Source organism: Spea bombifrons, chromosome 4 (genome assembly GCF_027358695.1).
Source record: "Spea bombifrons isolate aSpeBom1 chromosome 4, aSpeBom1.2.pri, whole genome shotgun sequence".
NCBI classification, from domain to species: Eukaryota; Metazoa; Chordata; class Amphibia; order Anura; family Pelobatidae; genus Spea; species Spea bombifrons.
In genome coordinates this window covers 104,062,753-104,077,381 of record NC_071090.1, presented here as the reverse complement: position 1 = coordinate 104,077,381, position 14,629 = coordinate 104,062,753, and the positions used below count along the sequence as shown (strand labels likewise).

Sequence of the window (14,629 nt, the reverse complement as noted above, 5' to 3'; positions counted from 1 at the left end):
TTTTAATACTTTTGTGGTGCTTGTGTTCAGCTGTAATTTTCTCCTCACCCATTTAGTGTACCCACATAAGTTATATATTGTTTTTTTCACGACAAGATGGGCTTTCTTCAGATACCATTATTTTGATCGTATCATCTTATTTACTATAAAAAAAATAAAAAAAACATGGTGAAAGATTTTATGACTTTTATTTGAAAAATCTTTTACTCGCCTAAAAAAGCAAGTAAAAAAACTAGCTAAATAGATTCTACTACTTGTCCTGAGTTTAGAAATACCCAATGTTTTTATGTTTTTTTTGCTGTTTTTTGTAAGTTATAGGGCAATAAGTAAAAGCAGCGTTTTATGATTTCCAAACCTTTTTTAACAAATCTGGTCAGTCTGCCTCCATCTCCTCTTTGGAACATCTTTGAAGCCGGTTAACTCAATTTAACCCATTCAAACCATATATTTTTGAAAACTAGACACCCCAGGGTATTTCAAATGCTGTTATTTTAACCCTTTCCATGCCACAGTTATACAACCACACTTTGTCAAACTGTAATAGTAATTTTGTTTATTTTTTTTTCACACAAATTGTACTTTAGTTATAGATATACAGGTTCTGGTATATGTTCCTGTCAAACAACACCCCAATGTGTGTTCAGGAACATCTCCTGAGTACAGCGATACCCAACATGCATGGGTTTGTCAGATTGTTTGGCTGGTAAAAGGCTACTTTTGGGGCATGTGTAATTCAGGTGGTCATTTGGTCATTCGGCCTCCATCTCCTCTTTGGAATATCTTTGAAGCCGGTTAACTCAATTTAACCCCGTCAAACCATAAATTTTTGAAAACTAGACACCCCAGGGTATTCCAAATGCTGTTATTTTAACCCTTTTCATGCACCAATTATACAACTACACTTTGTCAAACTTTGTAATAGTATTTTTTTTTTATTTTTTTTTCACACAAATTGTACTTTAGTTATAGATATACAGGTTCTGGTATATGTCACTGTCAAACAACACCCCAATGTGTGTTCAGGAACATCTCCTGAGTGCAGTGATACCCGACATACATGGGTTTGTCGTGTTATTTGAGATTTAAAATGCCACATTTGGGACGTGCGCTTTTTTTCTCCATTTTGGTCAGTCTGTACCTATGCCCTATCTTTGAGCTCGGCCACTCCAATTTACCCCATCAACAATTTTTTTTTATATTAGACACCCCTTGGGTATTTGAAGTGCTTTTATTTTAACTCTTTGTTGAGATTTTTGAGAAATTTTAGCACTTGCTCAAAATAATAAACTTTATTTTTTTATTTTATTTTTTTAATACTTTTTTAATATTTTTTTACACATTTTGCTGGTACTGGATGGTTCATCTAGTGACATCACTGCATAATTATTTTTAAATTTTAGCACATTTTTTTTTATATTTTTTTCCATTTTTTTATTATTTTTTGAATATTTTACTAATCACATTGTGATTAGAAAGCTGGGCTCCATTGACTTGCATGGTTGAATGCAGTACCTGTATTCAACCTGCAAGTGGAGCCAGAGTTCTCTAGAGGTTCTGGAGACCATCTAGCGAACTCTTTGATCTTTATTGTTTTTTTTCCCGGGCCGCCGCCATCTTGCTCATGGCGAAGATCACAGGCAGCTAGAGGTAAGTGTTTGGTGTCGCTGGATGCCTCCTGACACGCTTTTAAAACGGGCGTCCGCCGCCATACAATGTATGGCGGCTGTTGACGCCCCGGGGAGGGGCCAGACATGGCCCCCGATGCCGATCTCGGCCTTGCTGAACGCCTCGACATCGGGGCATTACAGTAACGCCGTTTAAGCGAAGAAAGTTATCGTTGATCACTTTCTAAGCTTATTTAATTTTTTGACGGTTCAGGACCGTCAAAGGTCATTAAGCGACCGTTTTTCCATGACGGTCCTGAACCGGCAAAGGTCGTTAAGGAGTTAAAAGCAGGGTTCCACTCAGGTAATAAGGCTCAGCTTTACCTGGTAATTGGATTCTGAGCACTCCAGATGGAGGAGGGTGGCCACTAGTGGTAGCAGATGGATATACCACATGTATGATTAAGCCATGGTTCAGGCAGCAAAAAGTGGACCCCGACAATTAAACTACATGAAAATGTCACAAGGATTATAAACAAGACAAGGAGTACATTTTAACTTTAAGATGATATCATTTATTAGAAATAAATCTGTAGTAGAAGTTCACAAGGTAATACTAAATAGCATCATGTGGATTTTGATATTGTCTAAAAAATCCTGGACTTGAGTTTACTAGGACTCAAGTGTACAGGCTCCCTCTGGACTCACAAAGAATCATCCTTTAGCACTCAGGAGAGGAAAACCCCCTTGTGGGGGAAACCTCTGGGGATCCATGGCTAAAAAGACTGCCCATCCCTCTGGGCATTAAGAGGTTAGTGCTTAAGATGTAGTTTAAAGCACAATCGTACTGACAGTAGAATGGATGTGGTGAAGATGGCTCTGTGGATCTTATTATGCTATTGTTCAGGTAATGTTGAAGAAAGGATGCATCATTCCCACTTCTAAGAAAAAGAAGCACAAACAATGAGAAACTAAGTGATAAGACACGGTTGTTCAATATATTAAAAAACCTTATTACCTTCATCCAGGAAGAGAGTTAGCTAGATTAGCAGCTCTGTGTATCACCTAGGTGTCTAGGTGTGTGTTAGTGTGAGTGAAAAAAGAGAAGCGTCCATCAAGCTCAGCCTTTCCCAGAAATCAGATGAAAAAAAAACAAAAAAAAAAACGTGTTGGTGAGTCCACAGGAGTGGGGGATCCAGGTAACTCCATCCTTTCAACGAAAGGGGAACTCGATCACCAACACTTACTGGGGCTGACTTGTTTGTATGCATGTTGCTGACTTGTGTGTATATATGTTGGTGACTTGTGTGTATGTGTATGTTGCTGGTTTATGTGTGTTCGCTGCTGTTACATACGCTGTTGCTGCACGCTGTCTTTTGGGATGTGTGAGAGAAAGACTAATGTTACTGCACTCTTATTGACCATCTGCATTGTGACATCACATGACTATGACATCACATGATTATGACATCACTGCTTAGCATCAGAATTCTAGCAGGGAGGGGAAGTTAATGTTGAAGCTGATTAATGTGTAAAAAGGGCCACATTTTGTATACAATATTTTATGTAAAACTTCTGAATCAATAAATGTATTTTGGACATATTAAGCCTTTTTTGAACACCAATCAGGTTTTTCTTATGGAATTTGGAGGCCCTAAACGACAAAAATAGAACATCAGCAAATACCTTGAAAGAGATTACTATCGCTTAATCGACCAAAATAACTCCAAACAACAGAACAGGCAGAAAAAGTGTAAAATAGAGATAAAGTTTGAATAAAACAATAGAGAAAAGAAAGATTATCTTCCTACCAGACTTTCATCAAACGTCAAGAAACGCATCCAATCCAGACGGCTCCCAAAAATGAATCAATCATGTGTACTTTGTATGGAGTGTATGTATCAGAAATATATATGCATGTATGTATGTAGCTGATTTGTGTGTATGTATGTTGTGTTTTGCTTGTATGTATGTTGCTGATTGGCGTGTGTGTTGGCTGCTGTTTGTTACGTATGCTGTAGCTGTATGTTATCTTCCTCTAATGTGTGAGAAATTAATGTTGGCGCACTGTTATTGAGAGTGAAAAAAGAGAAGCGTCCATCAAGCTCAGCCTTTCCCAGAAATCCGATTGAAATGCCATTAACGGAGCAACACTAGCAAGCTGTATTGCCTTAACCGGACCGTGTTGGTGAGTCCACAGGAGTGGGGGGTCCAGGTAACTCCATCCTTTCCACGAAAGGGGAACTTGATCACCAACACTAACTGGTGCTGACTTGTTTGTATGCATGTTGCTGACTTGTGTGTATATATGTTGGTGACTTGTGTGTATGTGTATGTTGCTGGTTTGTGTGTGTTCGCTGCTGTTACATACACTGTTGCTGCACGCTGTCTTTTGGGATGTGTGAGAGAAAGACTAATGTTACTGCACTCTTATTGACCATCTGCATTGTGACATCACATGACTATGACATCACATGATTATGACATCACTGCTTAGCATCAGAATTCTAGCAGGGAGGGGAAGTTAATGTTGAAGCTGATTAATGTGTAAAAAGGGCCACATTTTGTATACAATATTTTATGTAAACTTCTGAATCAATAAATGTATTTTGGACATATAAAGCCTTTTTTGAACACCAATCAGGTTTTTCTTATGGAATTTGGAGGCCCTAAAGTACAAAAATAGAACATCAGCAAATACCTTGAAAGAGATTACTATCGCTTAATCGACCAAAATAACTCCAAACAACAGAACAGGCAGAAAAAGTGTAAAAGAGAGATAAAGTTTGAATAAAACAATAGAGAAAAGAAAGATTATCTTCCTGCCAGACTTTCATCAAACGTCAAGAAACGCATCCAATCCAGACGGCTACCAAAAATGAATCAATCATGTGTACTTTGTATGGAGTGTATGTATCAGAAATATATATGCATGTATGTATGTAGCTGATTTGTGTGTATGTATGTTGTGTTTTGCTTGTATGTATGTTGCTGATTGGCGTGTGTGTTGGCTGCTGTTTGTTACGTATGCTGTAGCTGTATGTTATCTTCCTCTAATGTGTGAGAAATTAATGTTGGCGCACTGTTATTGAGAGTGAAAAAAGAGAAGCGTCCATCAAGCTCAGCCTTTCCCAGAAATCCGATTGAAATGCCATTAACGGAGCAACACTAGCAAGCTGTATTGCCTTAACCGGACCGTGTTGGTGAGTCCACAGGAGTGGGGGGTCCAGGTAACTCCATCCTTTCCACGAAAGGGGAACTTGATCACCAACACTAACTGGTGCTGACTTGTTTGTATGCATGTTGCTGACTTGTGTGTATATATGTTGGTGACTTGTGTGTATGTGTATGTTGCTGGTTTGTGTGTGTTCGCTGCTGTTACATACACTGTTGCTGCACGCTGTCTTTTGGGATGTGTGAGAGAAAGACTAATGTTACTGCACTCTTATTGACCATCTGCATTGTGACATCACATGACTATGACATCACATGATTATGACATCACTGCTTAGCATCAGAATTCTAGCAGGGAGGGGAAGTTAATGTTGAAGCTGATTAATGTGTAAAAAGGGCCACATTTTGTATACAATATTTTATGTAAACTTCTGAATCAATAAATGTATTTTGGACATATAAAGCCTTTTTTGAACACCAATCAGGTTTTTCTTATGGAATTTGGAGGCCCTAAAGTACAAAAATAGAACATCAGCAAATACCTTGAAAGAGATTACTATCGCTTAATCGACCAAAATAACTCCAAACAACAGAACAGGCAGAAAAAGTGTAAAAGAGAGATAAAGTTTGAATAAAACAATAGAGAAAAGAAAGATTATCTTCCTGCCAGACTTTCATCAAACGTCAAGAAACGCATCCAATCCAGACGGCTCCCAAAAATGAATCAATCATGTGTACTTTGTATGGAGTGTATGTATCAGAAATATATATGCATGTATGTATGTAGCTGATTTGTGTGTATGTATGTTGTGTTTTGCTTGTATGTATGTTGCTGATTGGCGTGTGTGTTGGCTGCTGTTTGTTACGTATGCTGTAGCTGTATGTTATCTTCCTCTAATGTGTGAGAAATTAATGTTGGCGCACTGTTATTGAGAGTGAAAAAAGAGAAGCGTCCATCAAGCTCAGCCTTTCCCAGAAATCCGATTGAAATGCCATTAACGGAGCAACACTAGCAAGCTGTATTGCCTTAACCGGACCGTGTTGGTGAGTCCACAGGAGTGGGGGGTCCAGGTAACTCCATCCTTTCCACGAAAGGGGAACTTGATCACCAACACTAACTGGTGCTGACTTGTTTGTATGCATGTTGCTGACTTGTGTGTATATATGTTGGTGACTTGTGTGTATGTGTATGTTGCTGGTTTGTGTGTGTTCGCTGCTGTTACATACACTGTTGCTGCACGCTGTCTTCTGGGATGTGTGAGAGAAAGACTAATGTTACTGCACTCTTATTGACCGTCTGCATTGTGACATCACGTGACTATGACATCACATGATTATGACATCACTGCTTAGCATCAGAATTCTAGCAGGGAGGGGAAGTTAATGTTGAAGCTGATTAATGTGTAAAAAGGGCCACATTTTGTATACAATATTTTATGTAAACTTCTGAATCAATAAATGTATTTTGGACATATAAAGCCTTTTTTGAACACTAATCAGGTTTTTCTTATGGAATTTGGTGTCCTTAAACTACAAAAATAGAACATCAGCATATACCTTGAAAGAGATTACTATCGCTTAATCGACCAAAATAACTCCAAACAACAGAACAGGCAGAAAAAGTGTAAAAGAGACATACAGTTTGAATAAAACAATAGAGAAAAGAAAGATTATCTTCCTGCCAGACTTTCACCAAACGTCAAGAAACGCATCCAATCCAGACGGCTCCCAAAAATGAATCAATCATGTGTACTTTGTATGGAGTGTATGTGTCAGAAATATATATGAATGTATGTATGTAGCTGATCTGTGTGTATGTATGTTGTGTTTTGCTTGTATGTATGTTGCTGATTGGCGTGTGTGTTGGCTGCTGTTCGTTACATATGCTGTAGCTGTATGTTATCTTCCTCTGATGTGTGAAAGATGAATGTTGGCTCACTGTTATTGAGAGTCTGCATTATGACATCACCTGGCAGTCATCATTATGACATCACTGCCTAGCAACACAATTCTATCAGGGAGGGGAAGTTAAAAAAAAGGCTACATTTTGTGTACAATATTTTATGTAACGTTCTGAGTCAATAAATGTATATTAAGCCTTTTTGAACACTAATCAGGTTTTTTATGGAACTTGGACTTCTTGTCTCTGACTGTCCTGAGGTACTAAGGGTATTTAGTACTGAGCGCTAATGGCAGGTACCACGACAGACTAAATCCACCTGTCTGGGACATTAGTGCCTAACAGGTTCCGGCAACACTGGTGCTCCAAATCTTACACTATAAATATGTGTCTAGGTGTGTGTTAGTGTGAGTGAAAAAAGAGAAGCGTCCATCAAGCTCAGCCTTTCCCAGAAATCCGATTGAAATGCCAGTAACGGGGCAACACTAGCAAGCTGTATTGCCTTAACCGGACCGTGTTGGTGAGTCCACAGGAGTGGGGGGTCCAGGTAACTCCATCCTTTCCACGAAAGGGGAACTCGATCACCAACACTAACTGGGGCTGACTTGTTTGTATGCATGTTGCTGACTTGTGTGTATATATGTTGGTGACTTGTGTGTATGTGTATGTTGCTGGTTTGTGTGTGTTCGCTGCTGTTACATACGCTGTTGCTGCACGCTGTCTTCTGGGATGTGTGAGAGAAAGACTAATGTTACTGCACTCTTATTGACCGTCTGCATTGTGACATCACATGACTATGACATCACATGATTATGACATCACTGCTTAGCATCAGAATTCTAGCAGGGAGGGGAAGTTAATGTTGCATTGGACCGGGCTCGTTTTTTCTTTTTGTACCCTGTGGGACCGAGGCTGTTTTAATACTTTTGTGGTGCTTGTGTTCAGCTGTAATTTTCTCCTCACCCATTTGGTGTACCCACATAAGTTATATATTGTTTTTTTCACGACAAGATGGGCTTTCTTCAGATACCATTATTTTGATCGTATCATCTTATTTACTATAAAAAAAAAAATAAAAAAAACATGGTGAAAAATTTTATGACTTTTATTTAAAAAATCTTTTACTCGCCTAAAAAAGCAAGTAAAAAAACCAGCTAAATACCGTATTTGCTCGATTATAAGACGACCCTGATTATAAGACGACCCCCCAAAATCTGAATATTAACTTAGGAAAAAAAGAAAAAGCCTGAATATAAGACGACCCTAAAGGAAAAAAGTTTTACCAGTAAATGTTAATTCATGTAAACTATTTTTTTTAATAAAAGCTATGATTGAGAAAAATATTTTTTTTTTGTTTTTATTTCTTGTATTTTCCAACCTGTCCCCCAGTTACGCACATCTGCCCCCAGGCTTGCCACACCAATATGGCACTGTGGCCCATGATATGCCTTTTAACCCTCTATATGCCACTGTGCCCCATGGTATGCCTTTTGACCCCCTATGTGCCACTCTGCCTCCAGAAATGCCTTATACCCCTATATCCCATTCTGGCATTTAGGGGGTTAAAATGCATATTATGGGGCAGAGTGGCATATAGGGAGGTATAAGGCATTCCAGGAGGCAGAGTGGCATTAAGGGAGTTAAAAGGCATTATATAGAGCACTCTGCCTCCAGAAATGCCTTATACCCCTATATGCCACTCTGGCATTTAGGGGGTTATAAGGCATATTATGGGGCAGAGTGGCATATAGGGAGGTATAAGGCATTTCAGGAGGCAGAGTGCACTATTAAATGCCCCCTTAACGCCACTCTGCCTCCTGAAATGCCTTATACCTCCCTATATGCCACTCTGCCCCATAATATGCCTTTTAACCCCCTAAGTGCCAGAGTGGCATATAGGGGTGTAAGGCATTCCAGAAATGCCCTACACACACACACACACACACACACACACACACACTTACTTACTTACCGGTGCTTCCAATTTCCTGCTGTATTGCCGGGGCAGCGGGTTGACCTCTCATTCCGCGGCAGCCGGAAGGAGGTGGAGTTGGCAGCGGGGGTTTGTATGCGTCCGTCGCAAATACCTTCCCCGGCTGTCAGAGATCAGGAACTCTGGAACTCTGATCTCTGACAGTCGGGGAAGGTATTTGCGACGGACGCATACAAACCCCCGCTGCCAACTTCACCTCCGGAAGCACCGGTAAGTGTGTGTGGGGGGGGGGCGACGACAGGAGGATCCAGGTCCCCTGCAGCGGTGCGGGGGATCTGGATCTTAGTCTCCTAATCAGACCTCTATTTGAGGTCTGATTAGAAGACGACCCCGATTATAAGACGAGGGGTATTTTTCAGAGCATTTGCTCTGAAAAAAACCTCGTCTTATAATCGAGCAAATACGGTAGATTCTACTACTTGTCCTGAGTTTAGAAATACCCAATGTTTTTATGTTTTTTTGCTGTTTTTTGTAAGTTATAGGGCAATAAGTAAAAGCAGCGTTTTATGATTTCCAAACCTTTTTTAACAAATCTGGTCAGTCTGCCTCCATCTCCTCTTTGGAACATCTTTGAAGCCGGTTAACTCAATTTAACCCATTCAAACCATATATTTTTGAAAACTAGACACCCCAGGGTATTTCAAATGCTGTTATTTTAACCCTTTCCATGCCACAGTTATACAACCACACTTTGTCAAACTTTGTAATAGTAATTTTTTTTATTTTTTTTTCACACAAATTGTACTTTAGTTATAGATATACAGGTTCTGGTATATGTTCCTGTCAAACAACACCCCAATGTGTGTTCAGGAACATCTCCTGAGTACAGCGATACCCCACATGCATGGGTTTGTCAGATTGTTTGGCTGGTAAAAGGCTACTTTTGGGGCATGTGTAATTCAGGTGGTCATTTGGTCATTCGGCCTCCATCTCCTCTTTGGAATATCTTTGAAGCCGGTTAACTCAATTTAACCCCGTCATACCATAAATTTTTGAAAACTAGACACCCCAGGGTATTCCAAATGCTGTTATTTTAACCCTTTTCATGCACCAATTATACAACTACACTTTGTCAAACTTTGTAATAGTATTTTTTTTTTTTTTTCACACAAATTGTACTTTAGTTATAGATATACAGGTTCTGGTATATGTCACTGTCAAACAACACCCCAATGTGTGGTAAGTGTTTGGTGTCGCTGGATGCCTCCTGACACGCTTTTAAAACGGGCGTCCGCCGCCATACAATGCCCCGGGGAGGGGCCAGACATGGCCCCCGATGCCGATCTCGGCCTTGCTGAACGCCTCGACATCGGGGCATTACAGTAACGCCGTTTAAGCGAACAAAGTGATCGTTGATCACTTTCTAAGCTTTTTTAATTTTTTGACGGTTCAGGACCGTCAAAGGTCATTAAGCGACCGTTTTTCCATGACGGTCCTGAACCGGCAAAGGTCGTTAAGGGGTTAAAAGCAGGGTTCCACTCAGGTAATAAGGCTCAGCTTTACCTGGTAATTGGATTCTGAGCACTCCAGATGGAGGAGGGTGGCCACTAGTGGTAGCAGATGGATATACCACATGTATGATTAAGCCATGGTTCAGGCAGCAAAAAGTGGACCCCGACAATTAAACTACATGAAAATGTCACAAGGATTATAAACAAGACAAGGAGTACATTTTAACTTTAAGATGATATCATTTATTAGAAATAAATCTGTAGTAGAAGTTCACAAGGTAATACTAAATAGCATCATGTGGATTTTGATATTGTCTAAAAAATCCTGGACTTGAGTTTACTAGGACTCAAAAGTGTACAGGCTCCCTCTGGACTCACAAAGAATCATCCTTTAGCACTCAGGAGAGGAAAACCCCCTTGTGGGGGAAACCTCTGGGGATCCATGGCTAAAAAGACTGCCCATCCCTCTGGGCACTAAGAGGTTAGTGCTTAAGATGTAGTTTAAAGCACAATTGTACTGACAGTAGAATGGATGTGGTGAAGATGGCTCTGTGGATCTTATTATGCTATTGTTCAGGTAATGTTGAAGAAAGGATGCATCATTCCCACTTCTAAGAAAAAGAAGCACAAACAATGAGAAACTAAGTGATAAGACACGGTTGTTCAATATATTAAAAAACCTTATTACCTTCATCCAGGAAGAGAGTTAGCTAGATTAACAGCTCTGTGTATCACCTAGGTGTCTAGGTGTGTGTTAGTGTGAGTGAAAAAAGAGAAGCGTCCATCAAGCTCAGCCTTTCCCAGAAATCAGATGAAAAAAAAAAAAAAAAAAAAAAACGTGTTGGTGAGTCCACAGGAGTGGGGGGTCCAGGTAACTCCATCCTTTCAACGAAAGGGGAACTCGATCACCAACACTAACTGGGGCTGACTTGTTTGTATGCATGTTGCTGACTTGTGTGTATATATGTTGGTGACTTGTGTGTATGTGTATGTTGCTGGTTTGTGTGTGTTCGCTGCTGTTACATACACTGTTGCTGCACGCTGTCTTTTGGGATGTGTGAGAGAAAGACTAATGTTACTGCACTCTTATTGACCATCTGCATTGTGACATCACATGACTATGACATCACATGATTATGACATCACTGCTTAGCATCAGAATTCTAGCAGGGAGGGGAAGTTAATGTTGAAGCTGATTAATGTGTAAAAAGGGCCACATTTTGTATACAATATTTTATGTAAAACTTCTGAATCAATAAATGTATTTTGGACATATTAAGCCTTTTTTGAACACCAATCAGGTTTTTCTTATGGAATTTGGAGGCCCTAAACGACAAAAATAGAACATCAGCAAATACCTTGAAAGAGATTACTATCGCTTAATCGACCAAAATAACTCCAAACAACAGAACAGGCAGAAAAAGTGTAAAAGAGAGATAAAGTTTGAATAAAACAATAGAGAAAAGAAAGATTATCTTCCTACCAGACTTTCATCAAACGTCAAGAAACTCATCCAATCCAGACGGCTCCCAAAAATGAATCAATCATGTGTACTTTGTATGGAGTGTATGTATCAGAAATATATATGCATGTATATATGTAGCTGATTTGTGTGTATGTATGTTGTGTTTTGCTTGTATGTATGTTGCTGATTGGCGTGTGTGTTGGCTGCTGTTTCTTACGTATGCTGTAGCTGTATGTTATCTTCCTCTAATGTGTGAGAAATTAATGTTGGCGCACTGTTATTGAGAGTGAAAAAAGAGAAGCGTCCATCAAGCTCAGCCTTTCCCAGAAATCCGATTGAAATGCCAGTAACGGGGCAACACTAGCAAGCTGTATTGCCTTAACCGGACCGTGTTGGTGAGTCCACAGGAGTGGGGGGTCAGGTAACTCCATCCTTTCCACGAAAGGGGAACTCGATCACCAACACTAACTGGGGCTGACTTGTTTGTATGCATGTTGCTGACTTGTGTGTATATATGTTGGTGACTTGTGTGTATATATGTTGGTGACTTGTGTGTATGTGTATGTTGCTGGTTTGTGTGTGTTCGCTGCTGTTACATATGCTGTTGCTGCACGCTGTCTTCTGGGATGTGTGAGAGAAAGACTAATGTTACTGCACTCTTATTGACCGTCTGCATTGTGACATCACGTGACTATGACATCACATGATTATGACATCACTGCTTAGCATCAGAATTCTAGCAGGGAGGGGAAGTTAATGTTGAAGCTGATTAATGTGTCAAAAGGGCCACATTTTGTATACAATATTTTATGTAAACTTCTGAATCAATAAATGTATTTTGGACATATAAAGCCTTTTTTGAACACTAATCAGGTTTTTCTTATGGAATTTGGTGTCCCTAAACTACAAAAATAGAACATCAGCATATACCTTGAAAGAGATTACTATCGCTTAATCGACCAAAATAACTCCAAACAACAGAACAGGCAGAAAAAGTGTAAAAGAGAGATAAAGTTTGAATAAAACAATAGAGAAAAGAAAGATTATCTTCCTGCCAGACTTTCACCAAACGTCAAGAAATGCATCCAATCCAGACGGCTCCCAAAAATGAACCAATCATGTGTACTTTGTATGGAGTGTATGTATCAGAAATATATATGCATGTATGTATGTAGCTGATCTGTGTGTATGTATGTTGTGTTTTGCTTGTATGTATGTTGCTGATTGGCGTGTGTGTTGGCTGCTGTTCGTTACATATGCTGTAGCTGTATGTTATCTTCCTCTGATGTGTGAAAGATGAATGTTGGCTCACTGTTATTGAGAGTCTGCATTATGACATCACCTGGCAGTCATCATTATGACATCACTGCCTAGCAACACAATTCTATCAGGGAGGGGAAGTTAAAAAAAAAGGCTACATTTTGTGTACAATATTTTATGTAAAGTTCTGAGTCAATAAATGTATATTAAGCCTTTTTGAACACTAATCAGGTTTTTTATGGAACTTGGACTTCTTGTCTCTGACTGTCCTGAGGTACTAAGGGTATTTAGTACTGAGCGCTAATGGCAGGTACCACGACAGACTAAATCCACCTGTCTGGGACATTAGTGCCTAACAGGTTCCGGCAACACTGGTGCTCCAAATCTTACACTATAAATATGTGTCTAGGTGTGTGTTAGTGTGAGTGAAAAAAGAGAAGCGTCCATCAAGCTCAGCCTTTCCCAGAAATCCGATTGAAATGCCAGTAACGGGGCAACACTAGCAAGCTGTATTGCCTTAACCGGACCGTGTTGGTGAGTCCACAGGAGTGGGGGGGTCCAGGTAACTCCATCCTTTCCACGAAAGGGGAACTCGATCACCAACACTAACTGGGGCTGACTTGTTTGTATGCATGTTGCTGACTTGTGTGTATATATGTTGGTGACTTGTGTGTATGTGTATGTTGCTGGTTTGTGTGTGTTCGCTGCTGTTACATATGCTGTTGCTGCACGCTGTCTTCTGGGATGTGTGAGAGAAAGACTAATGTTACTGCACTCTTATTGACCGTCTGCATTGTGACATCACATGACTATGACATCACATGATTATGACATCACTGCTTAGCATCAGAATTCTAGCAGGGAGGGGAAGTTAATGTTGAAGCTGATTAATGTGTAAAAAGGGCCACATTTTGTATACTGTATTTTATGTAAAACTTCTGAATCAATAAATGTATTTTGGACATATAAAGCCTTTTTTGAACACCAATCAGGTTTTTCTTATGGAATTTGGAGGCCCTAAACGACAAAAATAGAACATCAGCAAATACCTTGAAAGAGATTACTATCGCTTAATCGACCAAAATAACTCCAAACAACAGAACAGGCAGAAAAAGTGTAAAAGAGAGATAAAGTTTGAATAAAACAATAGAGAAAAGAAAGATTATCTTCCTACCAGACTTTCACCAAACGTCAAGAAACGCATCCAATCCAGACGGCTCCAAAAAATGAATCAATCATGTGTACTTTGTATGGAGTGTATGTATCAGAAATATATATGCATGCATGTATGTATGTAGCTGATTTGTGTGTATGTATGTTGTGTTTTGCTTGTATGTATGTTGCTGATTGGTGTGTGTGTTGGCTGCTGTTTGTTACGTATGCTGTAGCTGTATGTTATCTTCCTCTGATGTGTGAGAAATTAATGTTGGCGCACTGTTATTGAGAGTGAAAAAAGAGAAGCGTCCATCAAGCTCAGCCTTTCCCAGAAATCCGATTGAAATGCCAGTAACGGGGCAACACTAGCAAGCTGTATTGCCTTAACCGGACCGTGTTGGTGAGTCCACAGGAGTGGGGGGTCCAGGTAACTCCATCCTTTCCACGAAAGGGGAACTCGATCACCAACACTAACTGGGGCTGACTTGTTTGTATGCATGTTGCTGACTTGTGTGTATATATGTTGCTGACTTGTGTGTATATATGTTGGTGACTTGTGTGTATGTGTATGTTGCTGGTTTGTGTGTGTTCGCTGCTGTTACATATGCTGTTGCTGCACGCTGTCTT

General features: G+C 39.8%; 3 long non-coding RNA genes across 3 annotated transcripts; all 3 read right to left on the bottom strand.

The window, feature by feature from the left end:
• Window positions 1–823: 823 nt before the first annotated feature.
• LOC128492165 (uncharacterized) lies at window positions 824–1,603 on the bottom strand. The gene is made up of 2 exons (XR_008354068.1): window positions 1,028–1,603; window positions 824–859 (listed from the first exon to the last, which is right to left on the bottom strand). It is a non-coding gene; the product is annotated as an uncharacterized LOC128492165 (long non-coding RNA).
• A 4,997-nt stretch (window positions 1,604–6,600) lies between these two features.
• On the bottom strand, window positions 6,601–11,814 carry LOC128492353 (uncharacterized). The gene is made up of 2 exons (XR_008354082.1): window positions 11,606–11,814; window positions 6,601–7,402 (listed from the first exon to the last, which is right to left on the bottom strand). It is a non-coding gene; the product is annotated as an uncharacterized LOC128492353 (long non-coding RNA).
• A 968-nt stretch (window positions 11,815–12,782) lies between these two features.
• LOC128492439 (uncharacterized) lies at window positions 12,783–13,562 on the bottom strand. The gene is made up of 2 exons (XR_008354095.1): window positions 13,192–13,562; window positions 12,783–13,124 (listed from the first exon to the last, which is right to left on the bottom strand). It is a non-coding gene; the product is annotated as an uncharacterized LOC128492439 (long non-coding RNA).
• Window positions 13,563–14,629: the final 1,067 nt, after the last annotated feature.